Source organism: Oryx dammah, unplaced genomic scaffold (genome assembly GCF_014754425.2).
Source record: "Oryx dammah isolate SB20612 unplaced genomic scaffold, SCBI_Odam_1.1 HiC_scaffold_17, whole genome shotgun sequence".
In the NCBI taxonomy this organism is placed as follows: Eukaryota; Metazoa; Chordata; class Mammalia; order Artiodactyla; family Bovidae; genus Oryx; species Oryx dammah.
Window position 1 is genome coordinate 11171209 of NW_024070201.1, and position 20986 is coordinate 11192194.

General features: G+C 38.0%; 1 long non-coding RNA gene across 1 annotated transcript; it reads right to left on the minus strand.

The window, feature by feature from the left end:
• Window positions 1-3045: 3045 nt before the first annotated feature.
• On the minus strand, window positions 3046-16767 carry LOC120876178. The gene is made up of 3 exons (XR_005724122.1): window positions 16734-16767; window positions 13539-13542; window positions 3046-3130 (listed from the first exon to the last, which is right to left on the minus strand). It is a non-coding gene; the product is annotated as an uncharacterized LOC120876178 (long non-coding RNA).
• Between the last annotated feature and the right edge of the window lie 4219 nt (window positions 16768-20986).

The window sequence follows — 20986 nt, forward strand, 5'->3', positions numbered from 1 at the left end:
TTTCTTTCCTTTTTTGTCCCTATCTTTGCATGGAAAGTTTCCTTGGTATCTCTGATTTTATTGAAGGGATCTCTAGTCTTGCCCATTCTACTGTTTTTCTCTATTTCTCTGCATTGTTCACTTAGGAAGGCTTCTTTTCTCTCCTTGCTATTCTTTGGAATTCTGTATTCAGATGGAAATTTATTTCCTTTTCTCCTTGCTTTTTGCTTCTCTTCTTTACTCAGCTAATGTAAGAAGTCCTCAGGTAATCATTTTGCCTGTTTGCACATTTTTTCTTGGGGATAGTTTTGATCACTGCCTCCAGTACAATGTCACCACTCTGTCCACAGTTCTTCATGCACTCTATCAGATCTAGTCCCTTGAATCTATTTGTCACTTCCACTGTATAATCATAAGGGATGTGATTTAGGTCATACCTGAGTAGCCTAATGGTTTTCCCTAGTTTCTTCAACTTAAGTCAAAATTTTGCAATAAGGAGTTCATGATCTGAGCCACAGTCAGCTCCCAATCTTATTTTTGCTGACTGTATAGAGCATTTCCAACACTGGCTGCAGAGAATATAATCAATCTGATTTTGGTATTGACCCTCTGATGATGTCCATGTGTAGAGTCCTCCCTTGTGTTGTTGGAAAAGAGTGCTTGCTATGACCAGTGCATTCTCTTGGCAAAATTTTGTTAGCCCTTGCCCTGCTTCATTTTGTACTACAAGGCCAATCTTGCCTGTTATTCCAGGTATCTCTTGACTTTCTACTTTTGCTTTCCGGTCCCCTATGATGAAAAGGATATCTTTTTTTGGGTGTGTTAATTCTAGAGAATCTTGTAGGCCTTCATATAGCCATTTGACATCAGCTTCTTCAGCATTATTTGTGTGACATTGAATTGGCTTACTGTGATATTGAATGATTTGTCTTGGCAATGAGTTGAGATCATTCTGTTGTTTTCGAGATTGCACTCAACTGGTGCATTTCAGCCTCTATTGTTGACTACGATGGTAGATATTGAAAAATCTTTTCATCCCTGGGATAAATCCCACATGATCATGGTGTATGATTCTATTAATATTTTATTGAATTTGATTTGTTAATTTAAAATATTTTTCATCATTATTATATATTTTCCACCATACAAGTCTTTTACTGCTTTGGTTATTTTCTTCCTAATTGTTTTATTCTTTTGATACTATTACAAGTAAATTATTTTTCTCATTTCCTTTCAGACATTTCCTTATGAGTATAGAGAAATTAAATAATTTTATCTTTATTGTATATCCTGCAACTTTAATCAGTTTGTTAAATAGTTCTAACCATTTTTGATGGATTATTAAGGGTATTTCCATATATAAGACCTAGTACACAAGATTATTACGAATCAGGTTAGAGCTTCGATGGAAATAACAGACTCTTTTGCTAGTCAAAACTGTTGTGTTCATTCTAAGCAAAATCTGGGTATCTGGAGTAGGCCAGGACGTGTCTATACTCCAAGACAAGTGGGACAGTATGCAATCCTTCAGATAACTCACAGATAAATTGGGACATTAGATGTGCAATTTGACTTTTTTTTTTTTTCCTTTTCAGAGAGTATCTGTCAGCTGGGATTTATTACCTGCTCACTCTGCAAGGTGTGGGAGAAGGAGCTGTGATGAGTGTTTGCCTCCATGTCGGTTCAGACAGCTTTGTTTATTGTAACCCCAAGACTACTAGTGTATATAGATTTCTTTTAGCTCCTGAAATCTGCCCCTTAGGTAATGCCTGAAATGGTTGAGGCCTCAACTATAAGGTCCAAACTTTTAGCTACTCAGGGAAAAGCTGGGAGGCAGAGGGTTTCTTCTAATTATATGACACTGATGCTAGGTTTAGGATTTTAGCAAAAAAAAAAAAAAAGCCTTCACTTTTTCTTCTGGTTTCCATGTGGTTGGTTTTATACTTTTACTCAGTATAAGTGGTAGTCACTCAGTTGTGTCCAACTCTTTGTGACCCTATGGACTGTACCTCGCCAGACTCCTCTCTCCATGGAGTTCTCCAGGCAAAAATACTGGAGTAGGTTGCCAATTCCTACTCCACAGAATCTTCACAACCCAGAGACCAAACCTGTGTCTCCTGCATTGCAGGCAGATTCTTTACTATCTGAGCCAGCAGAGGCTCATTACCCGATACAAGGTGCCCTCTAATTAGTTTTGGCATTTCTTATAAGGTTAATCTACCTGTGAGTTGTTATCAAATTGGTGTATCCATGGAGAAATGAGAATGCAAGATTTCTTATTCAATCATCTTGCTGATCTGGGTTTATTATTCATCTCAGTAAAATTTGGTATCATTGTGTCCAAAGTGACAGTTTGTGCATAATTACTTGTGTCTGACTTTGCAACACTTTGGACTGTAGCCTGCCAGTCTCCTCTGTCTGAGTGAAAGCAATAATAAAAAAAAATGCTTATCATGGAAGCTTGCTCTAGAGATTTAAAAAAGCATTAAAAACTTTTTAAAAGATATTTGGCACAATGTCTGACAGATAGTATTGACCATTGATGGTCAATACTGAAATTAGACTGATTATATTCTTTGTAGCCGAATATGGAAAAGCTCTATACTCTGCAAAAAGCAAAAATAAGACCTAGAGCTGACTGTTGCACAGATCATGAGCTCCTTATTGTGAAATTCGGGTTTAAGATGAGGAAAGTTGGAAAAAACACTAGGCCATTCAGGTATGACCTAAATCAAATCCCTGATAATTTTAAAGTAGACATGGTAAATTAGATTCAAGGAATTAGATCTGATAGAGTGCCTGAAAACTCTTGACGGATGTTTGTAACATTGATCAAGAAGCGATAACAAAAATTATCCTCAAGTAAAAGAAAGGCAAGAAGGCAGAATGGCTGTCTGAGGAGGCCTTACAAGTAGCTAAGAAAAGAAGAGAAGCAAAAGACAGAGGAGAAAAGGAAAGATATATCCATCTGAATGTAGAGTTCCAAATAATAGCAAGGAGAAATAAGAAAGCCTTCCTCAATTATCAGTGCAAAAAAGTAGAGGAAAACAATGGAATAGGAAAGAGTAGAGATATCTTCAAGAAAATTAGAGACACCAAGGGAATATTTCAGTCAAAGATGGGCACAATAAAGGCCAGAAACAGTAAGGAACTAACAAAAGAAGAAGATATTGTGAGGTGGTAGGAACACCTAGAAGAACTGTACACAATGGTCTTAATGACCTAGATAAACACAATGGTGTGCTCACTCACCTAGAGCCAGACATCCTGGAGTGTGAAGTCAAGTGAGCCTTAGAAAGCAGTGCTGCAAACAAAACTAGTGGAAGTGATGGAATTCAAGCTAAGCATTTTCAAATCCTAAAAGATGATGCTGTTAAAGTACTGCTCTCAATATGCCAGCAAATTTGGAAAACTCAGCAGTGGTCACAGGACTGGAAAAGGTCAGTTTTCAATCCAAAATCAAAGAAGGGCGATGCCAAAGAATGCTCAAACTACTGCACAATTTTGCTCATTTCACATGCCAATAAAATCATACTCAAAATCCTTTAAGATAAGCTTCAACAGTACATGAACTGAGAAGTTCCAGATGTAACAGCTGTATTTAAAAAAGGCAGAGGAGCCAGAGATCAAATTGCCAACATCCCTTGGATTATAAAGAAAGCACAAGAATTTCAGAAAATCATCTACTTCTTTTTCATTTACTGCCCTGAAGTTTTTTACTTTGTGGATCACAACAAACTGTGGAAATTATTAAAAAGATGGACATACCAGACTACCTTACCTATTTCCTGAGAAACCCATATGCAGGACAAGAAGCAACATTGAGAACCAGACATGGAAAAATGGACTGGTTCCAAATTGGGAAAGGCATACATCAAGGCTATATATTGTCAGCCTGCTTATTTGATTTGTATGTAGAGTACATCACGCAAAATCCCAGGCTGGATGAATCACAAGCTGGAATCAATATTGTCAGGAGAAATATCAATAACCTCAGATATGCAGATAACACTACCCTACTGTCAGAATTTGAAGAGGATGTAAAGAGTCTCTTAAAGAAGGTGAAAGAAGAGAGTGAAAAAGCCAGCTTAAAATTTAAAATTCAAAAAATTTAGTTCATGGCATCTGGTCCCATTACTTTATGGCAATAGATGGGGGAAAAGTGAAAGCAGTGGAAGAATAAATTTTTTTTAGGATTCCTGTTGAACAGAAATGTTTCCTATGTGAAAAGAATTAACTCTTCCAGGAATATACTATGTGAGGATACAAAAGGCAGCTTAACTTTTGCTGAACCTTAATTCTGAGCATACTAAAGAAATGTTTAGAGAGCAGAAGTCATTTTTAGGTAAATGAGCTATTAAACATCCATAAACTACAGGAAAGTAAGGTGAGTAGGACAAATTGCTTGATACGGAACCTAGAAAAATGTTCAATTTTATGTGCCAAAATATGAAATATATTTTAATGCAAGGAGTTGCTCTATGTTGCTATGATGTGCAAGAACTAATTCACAGGGGCAGAGGCAGCTGAGAAAGATCAGACATGGGCCACACAGAAAATATTTTTTTTAATTGTATATTTTTTAAAACTCGTCAACCCAATGGAAATTGAAGCCAATGCAATTATATTTCTTAAAATGCTACTGAATATGATAGAAAAATCATCATTTAGAAAATATTAGCCTTTAGATGCATAAAAGATCCCAATGAAATGTACAGAAAATGAGAAGAGTTGTGAATTAACACCATATGATACAATGATAGACATTTATATTCAGATCCACTATGAATTAAATTAAGTGTCTTGTCTTACTGTAGATTGATGTGAAATTCCTTTTTATGTTGAGACATATTAAAATCTCACAGCCTATCAAATATTCTCAATAGTGAAAAATCCAACTCCATTAATATAATCATCTATTAATATCTACATTTTAATGGCAAAAGTAAAATAATTGTTATTGATATAATCTTTAATTTCTGTGGTGAATAGCTTTCCTCAAAATGGTTTATAGTTGCTGAGCTGATTATTGAATTTTCCCCATATTATATTAAACATAAGTTTTTATTAGAGAGAGGAAAGGGGTGAAGAAATTGAGAAGAGAGGTCTTTAAAGTGCTGGTGGGATTTTACATACAACTGACTCTGTCATCCTCCTTTTCTTATTAAAAACACATGCATGGAGCACTTACTATGTAGCAGGTGAATCATGGTATGTGCTTCAAACCAATTAAAGTAGATACTGTACTTCTGTTATTAACAATCTAAAGAATGTATATAAAAATTGCCGCGGCCAGCACTGCAAGGTTTTTTCCCACCCGGGAGTCACGAGAAACGGAGCTCGATCGCTGAGAAAAAAAAGGAGACTGAGACAGAAAGATGGGGTTGAGAGGATCAGACCAAAACGGCTGATGACTTCGTTTATTGAGGAGAGTTTTTATAAGAAAATATACGTGACTCCTGGCACATATCAGAGGGCTAATATTTACAAGACAATCTCCAAACCCAACATTGTTTAAGGAGTACTTGTCCTTGAAGTGCAGCTGCTGCTAGACCTTCGGGAGCTATGAGGTTACGATAACATTCTTAGGAGAGGCGGGACAGGGCGCTTAAGGAACAGGCCTTAGGGCTTAGCAAACACGCCAAGCAGCTCCCAAGACTTAACCCATTAAGGGCAGTCTCCCGCAGCTCCCCCTTCTTTATTTATTTATTTATTTATTTATTTATTTTAAGGAGGGGCGGGACAGAGAGCTAAGGAACAAAGCCTTAGGCGAGGCAATCAGCCAGGCAGCTCCCAGGACTTAACCCTATCATGGGCAGTCCCCCGCATCTCCCCCTTCTATATATTTTTTTAAAAGCTCCATTAGATGTTTGTGATGTAACATATTTCTATGTATCATCACTCGCATGGATAAGAATTCTTTTACAATGATACGGGCTACGCAGGGAGCTAAACACATCAAGACAAGCACCGCAGTTATAATCACGCCAATTGCAATCATGCTTTGTTGTAAAGAATGGAGGCTGGGAAAGTTTGAAAACAAGTTGCTTATAAAGTCTTCAGCCTCCTTTGCTGTATCTAAAGAGGCTTTAGGGGCATATTCAATTTCCAAAATCTCATGATGTAATTGTAACAAATCAAGGGAAATATTGGAGTTGAACCAAATACCTTGGAGGTGTTTCTTAATTTTATCCCAAGGAAAATCAGAGTTGTTATAAAGCTTTTTGGTAACGCAAATCCACTTATAATTAGCGTGACATTGAATTTTCATTCTAAAATTAAGGCTTTGAATTTCTTCTCCCAAAATTCTTACAGTATCATATAAAGCAGCAAGTCTATCTTCTATTTTTTTATCTATGTCCTCTTGAGTTCCCATCACCTTAGTAACATTAAAAGCTAGAGAATCTACAATAGTAGCGTCTTGTACTGATTGAGTTAAAGCAATCGAAGCAGTTACAGCTGTAGCAATAAGGGTAATGAGAGAAACCATCCCAAGGATTATAAAATCAATCCCCCTTTTTGGACGGCTGAGTGCCGAATTAATGCGTTGTAGCAATTTTAAAGCAGATTCCTCGTACCAAGTTTCAGCAATTTTTACAGGTGTCATAATAAAGGCAGGTTGTTTTACTACTAAGACCTGTTTTCCCATGGAGACTCCTCTTATACAATTTGTCAACCAACAGTCTGAACAATTTATGTGATAGACATTATGAGTTTGATTAATATATATAGATCCTGTTAATAGCATAAAAGGAAAAGGTACACAAGCCTGGGGGTACCGATGTCCAGTGGTACCTATATTTCCATATTTAGACCCGCTAATATTAGGCTGAATATACAATCCATAACCATAGTCAAAGGCAGCCAGTAATTTCCACAGTTCTGTTTGATAGATCTTATGGGATCCTATCGCCAGGATGGGAGGATGTTGTCCCCTATATTCTGGGAATTCTGGGGTTCCCCCTGGTGCCCAGTCCCACAAGAACGTTGTGCCAGCATTATTGATGTCGTAGACAGTTGCGCTTCTTCCTCGGCAGAGTGTCCAAGGAACATCAATGCCTATGCTTATGCTGATGTTACGGTCACAGAACAGTATATGTAAAGGTCCAGTTCCTGCATGCTGTGTTATACGGCCTGCTTCATGTGTGATACCTGGAATCGTCACCTGCGGGTAAGAGGTGAAAGCAGATACAGTTATGCAGAAAGGTTGATTTAGCTTGTAGGAAAAACACATGGGATATTGTGCGGTGAGTCCAAAAAAGGAGATGTTAGCTTGTTGGGATTGAATATGAGTGTTGGACATTCCACCCAGGAGGAACGTATCATTAACATACACAGGAAGCACTTCCTCATTTCATCCCAGAGGTTGAATTAATGGTGGATCTGGGACATAAGCCCAGTATGTTAAGGCAGTCCCTTGTTGTATTTGTTGTAATATCATGAGCAGCATGATTAACATGTTTGTAGGGGTCACCGGCGGCAGGGTATGGACTTCATTCCAAGCTCGCTGCATCAATGCATGGATCTGCTGCGAAGTAGGCAAATTTTCCACGTCATCATTGAGGGACATCCGTCGCATTTGGTACACAAGGGACCTCCTCCGTCGTGCGTACCAACCTTTCCGGGATCCAGCGCGGCGCTTCGGCATCCTGTGGGAAAACACAAACATGACCCCGCCCCCAAATCAGTACCGGATCTGGTCCAGACCATCGTCCAGTGAGGGGATCCTTCCATTTTACGAGAGGTTTCTTCTTCAGGTGATGGTCTCCCCATAGTCGTTGCGCGGCAGAAAGCCCCTGTGAATCTAAAGTTAAAAAATTTAAAACAAATAAAGCATGGTGTAAAGCATTTTGTGGTGAAGGAGCATATAGCTCATTCCCCCTTTTTTGTTTTAAAAGTTGATGTTTCAGCCGTTGATGAGCTCGCTCTACAATGCCTTGTCCTTGCGGGTTGTAGGGTATTCCAGTTTTATGCTGAATGTGAAAGGAAGCACAGAAGCGTTGGAAAGATCGACTGACATAGCCAGGGCCATTGTCAGTCTTAATAACTTGAGGAATTCTTAAGATAGAAAAACAAGAAAGCATATGTTGTATACAATGTCGAGTAGCTTTTCCAGTGTGAAGGGAGGCCATAAGAAAGTGAGAGAAAGTGTCAATAGAGACATGAACATATTTAAGACGGCCGAAATGAGAGACATGGGTGACATCTGTTTGCCAAATATGATTAGGGCGAAGGCCACGTGGATTAATGCCATATTGGGGTAGGACAAAAAATTGAGGACATGTAGGGCAGTTTTTAACAATCTGTCGAGCTGCTTCACGGGATATTTTGAATTGTAAACGCAGAGAATGACTGTTTTGATGGTGCAAAGCATGAGAGGCTTGAGCAGCACCAACAGCAGATTGATAGAAGAGTTGCTTAGTTAAAGAATCAGCAACATGATTACCATGAAATATCGGCCCTGGCAATGAAGAATGAGCTCGGACATGCCCAAAATAACAAGGATGTTGCCGAGCTTGTATAGTAGCCTGGATAGATGAAAATAAAGTAAACACTTTTTCTGATGAAGTACCTATAATAGGAACAGTTTCTAACACATTTAAAGCCCGAACGATGTATTGACTATCAGTGAATAAATTAAAGGGAGTTGAAACTGTCAGTAGAGCTTGATGCACTGCAAATAATTCGACAACCTGGGCAGAAGAAAAAGCAGTTTGAGTATAATAAGATTGGTCATTAATAATTAAAGCTGCAATGCCATTGGAAGAACCATCTGTGAACAAAAGAGTGGCATTATTGATAGGTTGATTTTTAACTATTTTTGGAAAAATAAAAGGATGATGCATAGCAAAATGTAATAATTTATCTGCAGGATAATGATGTATAACTTGTCCAGGGAAATTGGCAAAAGCAAGGGCCCATTTATCAGAGAACTGAAGTAACCAATTTTGTTGCTCTGTTGTATAAGGTATACAAATCAATGGAGGTTCTTTTCCAAAATATTGAATAGATTTAACCCGGCCTTTAGCCACTACTTTAGCAACAAGCTCATAATAAGGTAGCAAATTTTTATCAGGAGTGGATGCTAAATAAATCCAGCGCATTGGCTTAGTCTGGTATAGGACCCCTGTAGGAGAGTGAGGAGTTGCAAGAATATATAATCCCCATGGTTTTGTATAATCACAATAAGTAATTTGTTGTTCTCTAATAGCAGACTCTATCATCTCTAAGGCTGTTTTGGCAGCAGGACTCAAATCTCTACGAGAAGTAGGGTCAGTATTTCCTTTTAAAATATCAAATAAAGGTTGTAAGACATAGGTAGGTATTTTTAAATAGGGTCGAATCCAATTTATATCTCCTAGTAATTTTTGAAAATCATTTAAAGTGTGCAGTTTATCAATTTTTAATTTAATCAGCTGAGTGCAATAAGTTTTGGGATATAATGTAAAGCCTAAATAAGTATAAGGAAAATAAGTTTGTATTTTGTCTTCTGCTATAATTAAACCATTAATAGTTAAATGTTTTTGCAAGGAGGCAAATGCCTCACCCAATAGTTGTTTATCCACATGTGCCAACAAGATATCATCCATATAATGTACCAGATATAAATTCGGGAACGCTTTTCTTATAGGGGCAAGGGCAGTAGCAACAAATTTTTGACACAATGTCGGGCTATTTGCCATTCCTTGGGGAAGGACCTTCCATTGGTACCGCTGCATGGGCTCCTGGAAATTAGTGGATGGCACACTAAAAGCAAATCGCTTGCAATCCTGAATTGCTAAAGGAATAGTGTAAAAACAATCTTTTAAATCAATAATAATCATATAAGAATTAGCAGGTATAGCAGAAGGAGAAGGCAATCCAGGTTGCAATGCCCCCATAAGCATCATGGTTTCATTAACTTTACACAGATCTTGTAACAATCGCCATTTTCCAGATTTTTTTTTAATAACAAAAATAGGGGAATTCCAGGCAGAAGTAGAAGGCTCTATATGTCCAAGCCACAACTGTTCCTGCACCAGTTGCTGGGCAGCTAAAAGTTTTTCTTGAGAGAGGGGCCACTGATCGACCCAGACCGGATCCTCAGATTTCCAGACAATAGGATCGGCATGAGTCGCAGGAAAACCAGAGGCCCCTAAGGAAAACACCCAAGACCCCTTCGATCCATTTTTGGATACAAATCAAGGGGTTGACTGTCACCCTGATTTTGTTTTCCAAGTCCCTGATGCAGCAGAAGACCTTGATCTAATAACTGGGAAGTTACTGCTGAGAACGGACTATATAAATATACTCCCATTTTGCTCAGAACATCTCTTCCCCATAAATTAACAGGGAGATGGGGCAAAACATAAGGCCGGAATTCTCCGGAATGTCCGTCTTTATCTTCCCAACTTAACAAGGCTGAGCTTTGCTCAGGGTTAGTAGTCTGTCCTATTCCTTGAAGAGTTGAAATAGCAATATGTTTGGGCCATGAAGAAGGCCAATGGTATCCAGAAATAACACTAATATCAGCTCCTGTATCAAGAACACCCCGAAATTTTTTCCCATTAATTTTTAGACATAGTTCAGGTCGTTGTTCCGTGACATTTTGAATCCAGTAAGCATCAGAGGAGCCAAAACCTTTGTCAGTCCTATCTTTGTTAATTGCTTTTCCCCTTTGTATAATGGGTATGAGCAACAACTGTGCTATACGTTGTCCAGCAGTTACAGCTATAATTTTATTAGGAGCCGATGTCAAAATTTTTATCTCTCCTGTGTAATCAGAATCAATAACTCCAGGAAAAACAACTAATCTTTTTAAAGACACACTACTACGTCCAAGAACAAGACCCGCTGTACCTGAGGGCAAAGGTCCAAATATTCCAGTGCCTAAAGTCTGAACTCCCATTTCAGGAGTTAATACTGTGTAGGAGGTGGAACTGAGGTCCAGTCCGGCACTGCCTTTTGTGGCTCGGTGCAAATCGGCGATTGTTCGCTTGGGACTTGCACTGTTGCCCCATAACATTGTTTCGGGGCCTGGGGCTGCCCCTCACCCAGTTTCCCGAAATTGGAGGTAAAGGATTGCCTTGTATATCTGTTTTAGAACGACAATCTTTAGCCCAATGTTTACCCTTTTTACAACGAGGGCAAAGGTTGGGGGTATTAGTAGTTGCTTGATATTTTTGTGGGCATACGACAGCGCGATGTCCAGGTTGGCCACAAACAAAACAGCCTGAATTGTTAACCCTCTGAGTACCTCTTTTGTTTCTAGCTTGTTGTTGAAATAAGACCTCTTTTATGCTTTTTCCCTGCAGGGCGGCAGCCATAGCTATGCCCTGCATATATGAAGGACCGATATCTGCACAAATTCGAATAAAATCAGATAAATCTCTCTTCTTGCGATAAGGTCGCAAGGCAGCTTGACATGCTGAATTGGCATTTTCAAAAGCCAGCTGTTTGGCAAGAATAATACCAGCATATTCATCAGACATAATTTTACCAATGGCATCTAACAGTCTGGCCACAAAATCTTGGTAGGGCTCATCAGGCCCCTGTCTAATTTTAGACAAATCCTCAGTCCGGGTACTAGAACTAGGAAGTTTTTTCCATGCCTGTCGTGCTGCATTAGATATTTGTGCATAAGCACCTGGTAAAAAATTTAGTTGTGCATTAGTAGCTTGATAAGCGCCATCCCCTACCAACATTTCATAAGAAGTTTGAATGCCTTGTTGCCGATTTACGTCTGCAATACGGCCACACTGTTCAACATATTCTGATTTCCATAATAAGTAATCTCCACCTGAAAGACATGCTCTGGCTATTTGCTTCCAGTCATTAGGAGGCAAATTTTGAGTTCCCAAATTTTCAATCATTGCCATAGTAAAAGGGGCAGTGGGACCATATTGAGAACAAGCAACTTTCAATTCTTTTAACTGTTTAAAAGGCAAGGCCTTATAAAATCGTTGGTTGTTTTGTTCAAACACAGGAAAAGCTAAAGCAAAATCAGATACCGTCTCACCCAATCGCTGAGCCTGTCGCAGAGCTTTTTGTAAAGGAGAAATGGTGTCCTGAGATGATGAAGGAACCACTGGTCCAGGCGGGGGATCCAATCCGGCAACAACAGAAGGAACATAAGCGGCAGGGAGAGGAGGAACAGGAGCAGAAAGATTAAACTTATGGTCTGAACTGCACAACAATTTAGCAAGTTTTCTGACACATTCCATCAGGTCATCGTCAGAAGCCTTGTGTTTTTCCTCTTGAGCTAAAAACTCCCACTCCTCATGGTGGTATTTAGCGGCTTCCTCTTCTAATTCATCCGCGTCTTCAGAGGAAAGAACGTCATTTACATCAAGGGACTGGGGAAATTTAAGTGGTTGCGGTTTACCCTCTAGCCCCTTCGGAACAGCATATTCTGGCTCATTTTCTGTTTTATCTTCCTCTTTGAGCAATTTAGCTAACCGTTTTAACTCTTCATTGTCAAAATCTAAGCAATCTCGTATTAAAGTCCAGAGGGACAAGGTCTCTATAGGCACTTTATCTGGACCATGCAAAGTATAGTGCGTTTTAATTTGTTCTCCTACCTTTTTTCATGTCTCTAGATTAACGGTCCCCTCCCTAGGAAACCAAGGACAAACTTCTTCAATAAAAGAAAGAAAATTAGTTAATTTTGGCTTAGAAACAGTAATACCTCTATGTTTTAACATAACAAATAACATATGTACAAACAATTGACGACTGTGCGTCTGCCCCATGATTTATACTCTCAACAATAATCCTTACTACTCCACTTCTTATTAATTAGCACTGACACCGTGCAATTACTCACTCGTTCATATAATGAGTAGTGACGAAGAGCTGTCGTTTTCGGGCCCCACGTTGGGCGCCACCTGCCGCGGCCAGCACTGCAAGGTTTTTTCCCACCCGGGAGTCACGAGAAACGGAGCTCGATCGCTGAGAAAAAAAAAGGAGACTGAGACAGAAAGATGGGGTTGAGAGGATCAGACCAAAACGGCTGATGACTTCGTTTATTGAGGAGAGTTTTTATAAGAAAATATACGTGACTCCTGGCACATATCAGAGGGCTAATATTTACAAGACAATCTCCAAACCCAACATTGTTTAAGGAGTACTTGTCCTTGAAGTGCAGCTGCTGCTAGACCTTCGGGAGCTATGAGGTTACGATAACATTCTTAGGAGAGGCGGGACAGGGCGCTTAAGGAACAGGCCTTAGGGCTTAGCAAACACGCCAAGCAGCTCCCAAGACTTAACCCATTACGGGCAGTCTCCCGCAAAAAATAATAGTAAACAAGTACTTGTATGATAGAATAGAATGTGTTGTCACAGTATTCTATGTGGATTTAAAGAAAATAGGGATTATCTATGCATTTATGTATCTATCTGAGAGAAGTTCTTTAAAACTGACTGACATGATTAGAGACATTGCCCATAATGTTCAGGGTATGCCAAGTCCAAAATGTTCAGGGTATGCCAGTAGATTTTCTCCTGGCAAGATTGTTTTTTTGTTTCAAAGTGAAGTCGCTTAGGTGGGTCCGAGTCTTTGTGACCCAATGGATTGTAACCTATCTAGCTCCTCCGACAGTGGGATTTTCAAGGCAAGAATACTGGAGTGGGTTACCATTTTCTTCTCCATGGGATCTTCCCAACCCAGGGATCAAACCTGGGTCTCCTGCATTGCAGGCAGAAGCTTTACCATGTGAGTCGCCAGGGAAGCAAAAAAAAATCGTTTTTCTCTTAAGACCTTCAATTAATTGGATGGATACTTCCACTTTAAAGGGGAGATAATCTGCTTTACTCAAAGTCTACTGATCTAAATGATAATCCCATCTGAAAAATATCTTCACAGCAACATCAAGACAAGTTTTGTGCAAATGAGTAGGTACTTTGGCCTAGCCAAGTTAACACACAAAATTGACCATCCTAGGTTTAAATAGAAAGAGATTATATCAGATGGGTAGGTAATGAAAAAATATATAGAAGTAACAATATGGAAAAACTGTTCCAGGAAAAAGAAAGAAGGAAAGAATGTTTCATCAAATCAGTGGATTTTGCTGTTAATCAAATAAACTTTAAAATCATAACTCCTCTACTTACTAGTGTTTGACTTTAGACAGCATTTTTAAACTTTGGTTTTACAGATACTTAGATTAGTAGATCAATGTCTGTTTCATTATTGCAATTTGAGATTAAATGCATTGAATTTTGAAAAGTTTATAATGTATTACTTGGCACATAAGGCACATAGTAAGTTCTCAAGAATAGAGAGACAATGTAGCATAGATTTGTAGTTAAAATTTCAGAATCTGGAACAAGATTCAGCTCTAATCCTGGATCTACCACTTTTTAGCTGAGTAATGTTTCACAAATTGCTTAATCTCTCTACATGTATTTTCTTTTCTGAAAATGGGTGTGATAATAAAACATCCAGAACACAGCTGGGATACAGTAAGGGCTATGCAGTTGCTAAGTATCAGTATTTATAGGATGGCAGGATAATTTCTTAGATTAACTGACAGTGTTTTTCATCATTTCTATTAGTATTTAACTTGTTCTTGTTCTTCAAAGTAAAGCAGACAAAAGCATGGCCAGTCCTTATAGTCTGAGTTCTGGGCTCACTGAATCTAAGGAAATATCACTGGACTGTGTCACCCCCCTGAGAGGGCCTGAAACAAAAGTTGTCAGAAATTGTTCTCCATTCAGGACTTTGTTTGGGAGTTTCAGCCAGTAAAGCATTTGCCTACAATGCAGGAGACCCAGGTTCAATCCCTGGGTAGGGAAGATCTCCTGGAGAAGGAAATGACAACCCACTCCAGTATTCTTGCCTTGAAAATCCCATGGGTGGAGGAGCCTGGTAGGCTACAGTCCATGGGGTCACAAAGACACAGACACAACTGAGTGACTTCACATTCACGTTCACCCTTGACTCAGAGCTAGAACATGAAAGGAGACTGGAAGGACAGAGAGTACTAGGGGTTTGAGGGATTTCTATGAGTGAGGTAGATGGGATCTCAGAGATTACTGTTGTATGAATCAGAGAAATAACACCTGATATTGTTCTTGACAACATTAGGAGAGGTCTTTGTGTTGAAATTGATTGGTGGCAAGAAATGAAGAGTGAGCATCTTGATGAGGATTATAGCCATGCTACATTGAGTGTGGATGACCAACATATATGTGGTAGTAATACTACCTAATAAGAGCTAATGGTGATGAAGAAAGCTTCAGAAAGAGGTAGTAGAAACATGTCTAATTTTCTAGGTATCATTTAAGCCCCAGGTGCCTTTTAACCATTTAAAGCTGATGTTAATAGTGGAGGTCCACAGACCACATTTTGAATAGGAAGTTACTAAATTCTCATTTGGTCTTTAGAACAATCTTTCAACATCTAAATATCTTTTCCTAAATTTCTCTAATTTTTACACTTGTTCTTCGAAAAGCATAGCAAGATAGTCTCATTAGCTGTACTTCTAAACACTCATTTCTAAGAAGCACTCTATACTGCTGTGGAGGCATTTATTAATCACTCACTCATTGACCATATATTAACTAATAATTAATTATTAATCTCTTATCATGTGTCAGATAACATTTTAAGTCTTGGAGATACAGTGATGACAGAGAAAAGGAATGACATCATCTGATTTAAGTGTTAAAACAATAATATCAACAAACACTTGAAAAGATGCTTGACATCATTAGTCAAAAGGAGAATGCAAATTGAAACCATAATGAGATACTACTTTATACTTGCTAGAATTACTAGAAACAAAAAAATCAAGGAGCAAGTTTTTTGTGAGGCTGTGGAGAAATCCAGACCTTCATACACTACTTGTAGGAAGATAAACTGGTGCAGGTGCTTTGGAAACCAGGATGTCAGTTGCTCAAATTATTATTAAACAAAGAGTTACAATACAATATAATAAGTACTTCTAGCCCTTAGTATATATCAAAGAGAAATTAAAACATATACATGAATGTTCATATATATGAAACCTGTATATGAATGTTCATTTCAACATTATTAATATTAATAAAAAAGAAATAACCTACATATATATCAGTGGACAAATGAATAAATAATACCTGGATTATCTATACTGTAGAATTTTATTTAGCCATAAAAAGGAATGAAGTATGATACATGCTAAAATATGAATGAATCCATGTTCTTTAAGTAAAAGAAACCAGTCTTAAATAAAATATACTACAGGACACACATGAATATCTAAATCAGGGAAATCTACAGACAGAGAAAGTAGATTAGAGGTTATAGAGACTTAAATGGAAGAAAGTAGGGAAATCCACTAGGCCATTAAAGTATGATCTAAATGAAATCCCTTACAATTATACAGTGGAAGTGACAAGTAGATTCAAGGGATTAAATCTGATACAAAGAATACCTAAGGAACTATGGATAGAATTTCATGACATTGTATAGGAGGCAGTAATCAAAACCATCACCAACAAAAAGAAAGGAGAAAAGGTAAAATAGCTATGTCTTTGGAGACCTAACAAATAGCTAAGAAAAGAAGGGAAGTGAAAGGCAAAGGAGAAAAGAAAGATACATCCATCTGAATGCAGAGTTCCAAAGAATAGCAAGGAGAGATAATAAAATGTTCCTAAGGGAACAATGCAAACAAAGAGGAAAATGTTAAAACATGAAAGACTAGAGATCTCTTCAAGAAAATTAGAGATACCAAGGGAACACTTCATGCAAAGATGGGGAAAATAAAGGACAGAAACACAATAACCCTAACAGAAGCAGAAGATATTAAGAAGAGGTGGCAAGAATACCCAGAAGAACTATACAGAAAAGGTCTTAAAGACTCAGATAACCATGATGGAGTGATCACTCACCTAAAGTCAGACATTTTGTATTGCAAAGTCAAGTGGACCTTAGAAAGCATCACTATGAACAAAGCTAGTGGAGGTGATGGAGTTCCAGTTGAGCTATTTGAAATCCTAAATGATGATGTTGTGAAAATGCTGCACTCAATATGCTGGCAAATTTGGAAACCTCAACAGAGGCCACAGGACTGGAAAAGGTCTGTTTTCATTCCAATCCCAAAGAAAGGCAATGCCAAAGAACATTTGAACTACTGTACAATTGCTCTCATTTAACATGCTAGCAAGGTAATGCTCAAAATTCTCCAAGCCAGGCTTCAGCAATACATGAACAGAGAACTTCCGGATGTTCAAGTTCGATTTAGATCCATCATCCACTGGGTCATAGAAAAAATAAGAGAACTCCAGAAAAACATCTACTTCTGCTTCATTGACTACACTAAAGTCTTTGACTGTGGGGATCACAACAAACTGCAGAATCTTCCCAAAGAAATGGGAATCTAAGACCACCTTATCTGCCTCCTGAGAAAACTGTATGCAGGTCAAGAAGCAACAGTTAGAACCGGACAGGTAACTATGGACTGGTTCCAAATTGGGAAAGGAGTAGGTCAAGGCTGTATACTGTCACCCTGCTTCTTTAATTTTTATGCAGAGTTTGGTTCAGTTCAGTCTGTCAGTCATGTCTGACTCTTTGCGATCTGATGGACTGTAGCACACCAGGCTTCCCTGTCCATCACCAATTCCCAGAATTTGCTCAAACTCACTTCCATTGTGTCAGTGATACCATCCAACCACCTCATCCTCTGTCATCCCCTTCTCCTCCTGCCTTCAATCTTTCCCAGCATCTTTTCCAATGAGTCAGTTCTTCGCATCAGGTGGCCAAAGTATTGGAGCTTCAGCTTCAGCATCAGTCCTTCCAATGAATATTCAGTACTGATTTCCTTTAGAATTGTCTGGTTTGATCTCCTTGCTGTCCAAGGGACTCTCAAGTCTTCCCCAACACCACAGTTCAAAAATATCAGTTCTTCAATGGTCAACCTTCTTTATGGCCCAACTCTCATATCATACACGACTACTGGAAAAAGCATAGCTTTGACTAGACCTATCTTGTCAGAAAAATAATGTTTCTGCTTTTTAATGTGCTGTCTACGTTTGTCATAGCTTTTCTCCCAAGGAGCAAACGTCTTTTAATTTCATGGCTGCAGTCACCAGCTGCAGTGATTTTCGAGCCCAGGAAAATAAATTTTGTCACTGTTTTCATTATTTCCCCATCTATTTGCCATGAAGTGATGGGACCATATGCCATGATCTTAGTTTTGGAATGTTTATCTTTAAGCCAGCTTTTTCAATCTTCTCTTTCACTTTCATCAAGAAACTCTTCAATTCCTCTTCACTTTCTGCGATAAGGTTGGTGTTATCTACATACCTGAAATCATTGATATTTCTCCTGGTAATCTTGATTGCAACTTCTGCTTCATCCAGTCCAGCATTTCACCTGATGTACTCTGCATGTGAGTTACATAAGCAGGGTGACAATATACAGCTTTGAGTACTCCTTTCCCATTCTGGAACCAGTCTGTTTGGAACCATACCAAATTTGTGGTGATGGTTGCACATATGAGTGATATGCTTTGAAAAGTTGAACTGTACACCTTTTGGATGAATGGGATAAAAATCGCTCCTCAGTAAAGTTGTTTATTTGTTTTTAATGTTGTTTTTACTGTTGTGCAGCACATTGACTAGGAGAAGGAAATCATGGGAGCTGGGAAGCCCGAGATGAGGTGATTTCAGTAGCCCAGTGAGATTCAAGGAAAACATTGACCAGAGTGGTTGCAATGGAGATAGAAAAAGATAAATTCATACCAGATTTATTTTGGATATACACCAGCAAAACTTGGTGAAAGACTTGCTATTGATTGTGAAAAAGTAGAGATTAAGGCTGATTCACACATATGTGATCTTAGCAAGTGGATAATTTAAAATGTGGTTTACTACCAAGAGTCTTTCTGAAAATGAAGGTGAGTTGAGACAGGGTGGGGTCAGATATTCTGAGGAGAAATCTCTATTTCTGTTTAATAGTAACTAGTCAGTTAATTATACGAATCTGAAGCTCAAATGAGAGATTAAGGCTGAATATATAAATGCCATTTATTTATTGGTTATTCATAGTAATAACTGGTTTATTCTGACATTCATGCAGCCAAGGCAACTTGCTAACCAGGTATTTAGGTATTGATGGAGAATACCAAAGAAAATCAGATACATTCTTGCCTTTAGGGAATTTACAGTGAAGGACTTATGATTTTCTATTCACCAAAAAATTGTTTAATATATGTATGAATGCATAAATTTTCACCTCTCTTAAGTGTAATATAGTAAAAGATTTGCTATTTAGCAATATTTTATTTCAAATGAGCTAGGTTAGAGGCCTCTGAATAAAATCTCTCATGGATCTTCAACACATAAGGTACCTGGGAGTTTTCAAGCTCTATGCCTATTCTCTGGAACTATAAACAGGAGTGATTGTGCAAAATATCTCTCATGGCTCTTCAAATTACCTAGAGTTAAAAATAAATCAAAATGTTCAAATATACTTCTGTACTTACAGATTCATGATACCAATTAAATAATCTATTTCTTATAAATCCTCTATCCCCAAATGATTCTAATTATATTTAGGGCTGGAAACCACTGGCTTAAGGAAAATGAAATGTTGTTCACAAAAGCAGTTTAGATAACTGGAATGGAAAGCTGAAAATTGAAAAAAAGTGCCTGCAGCAAAGTTACTCTAATTTTCCTTGGGATCTAATGCATTCTTCAAACTGCAAAGCTGGACATATGAGATTTCACTCTCAGAAATTTAAGGTATTTGTTTCAGATGCCTATCCCAGTGTTGGGAGAAAAAGAAGGTTAAACGACATAAGAAATGAGCTCACACTATTTTGAGCCTGCTTTCCCACCACCCCCCGCCCCGCCCCGCCCCCCATTAAGAAGAAAGCTAGAAATGAGTTGTTTATGCTCAAAGGAAAGATTATTTGCCTAGAGTTATTTTGTTTTCCTTTTGGCTCTAGTTCAAGTCATCCAATAGGAGATAATGGCAGTCCTGTTAAGGTCAATAATATGACTTAAAGGAAAGGAAGGGAGGGCAGCAATGCCAGATGGTTATGCTACCACCATCAATAGTGTCTGTAGCATGGATGGATGTCAGTGTGGAGATGATGTGGGTGACAGTGATGGCAGTGAGGAAGGTGTGCCAAATTGTCACTGGTCCCAGTGATGAGGTTTTGATGGCCATAGACTCACTAGAGAGAAGAAAGATTCTCCTGAGCATTAAATGGCTTTGGTGAAGGGACAATTCAGAACAACGCCCTTTGTTGGTAATATAAAAATCAAGAGCATCTACATGTGTTCCTCTAATTCTCAAGGACTCTATAATCATATTTGAATATTTAAATCAGTACTAGCCACTAAGGATAAATTATAGTTGGGGATCAGACATAATCTGGGGTCGATTGAAGAGTGGGAACTAGTGAACAAGCTTAATATCTCAAAGATCTTTATTCTTGAATCAATATAATTTGTGAATATGCATGCTAGAGAATAACTGTAAAAACAAATTTAGAAACAGTACTGACAAACAGAAACTCCTATATTTGTACATATTTGAACATCCCACCCATACAAAATAAGAAATATTTTGAAAGAAATACAATTCTATCTAGTGTTTATAAATGTGTTCAAAAGGTACTGATAAGCATATGGTACAGATAAAGACTCACTAAGGCTTCTTTTAGCTTGAAGTTGCCCACAAGTTTCAGTTGATTTAGCCCATTTAAGCCTTCCATTGGAAATGAAGTAATTCATTGAAACTTACATTTAAGTTCATTATTGACCCAAGCTTGGCAAAAGCTCTGTCATCAATTTCGGTACACAAAGCAAATCATTGCAAATATTAAGAAATTTTAAAATGTGACTAGGCATTAAAATATCTGAAAATTTATCAATTCTGTATTATTAATTGTAATTTGCTTCTAAGTATTTAATGTTTTTTAAACTTTAAATATATAATTCATTTACTATTATTCTTTATTTTATTTTTTTTTAATTTTAATTTATTTATTTTTAATTTTTACTTTACAATTCTGTATTGGTTTTGGCATAGATT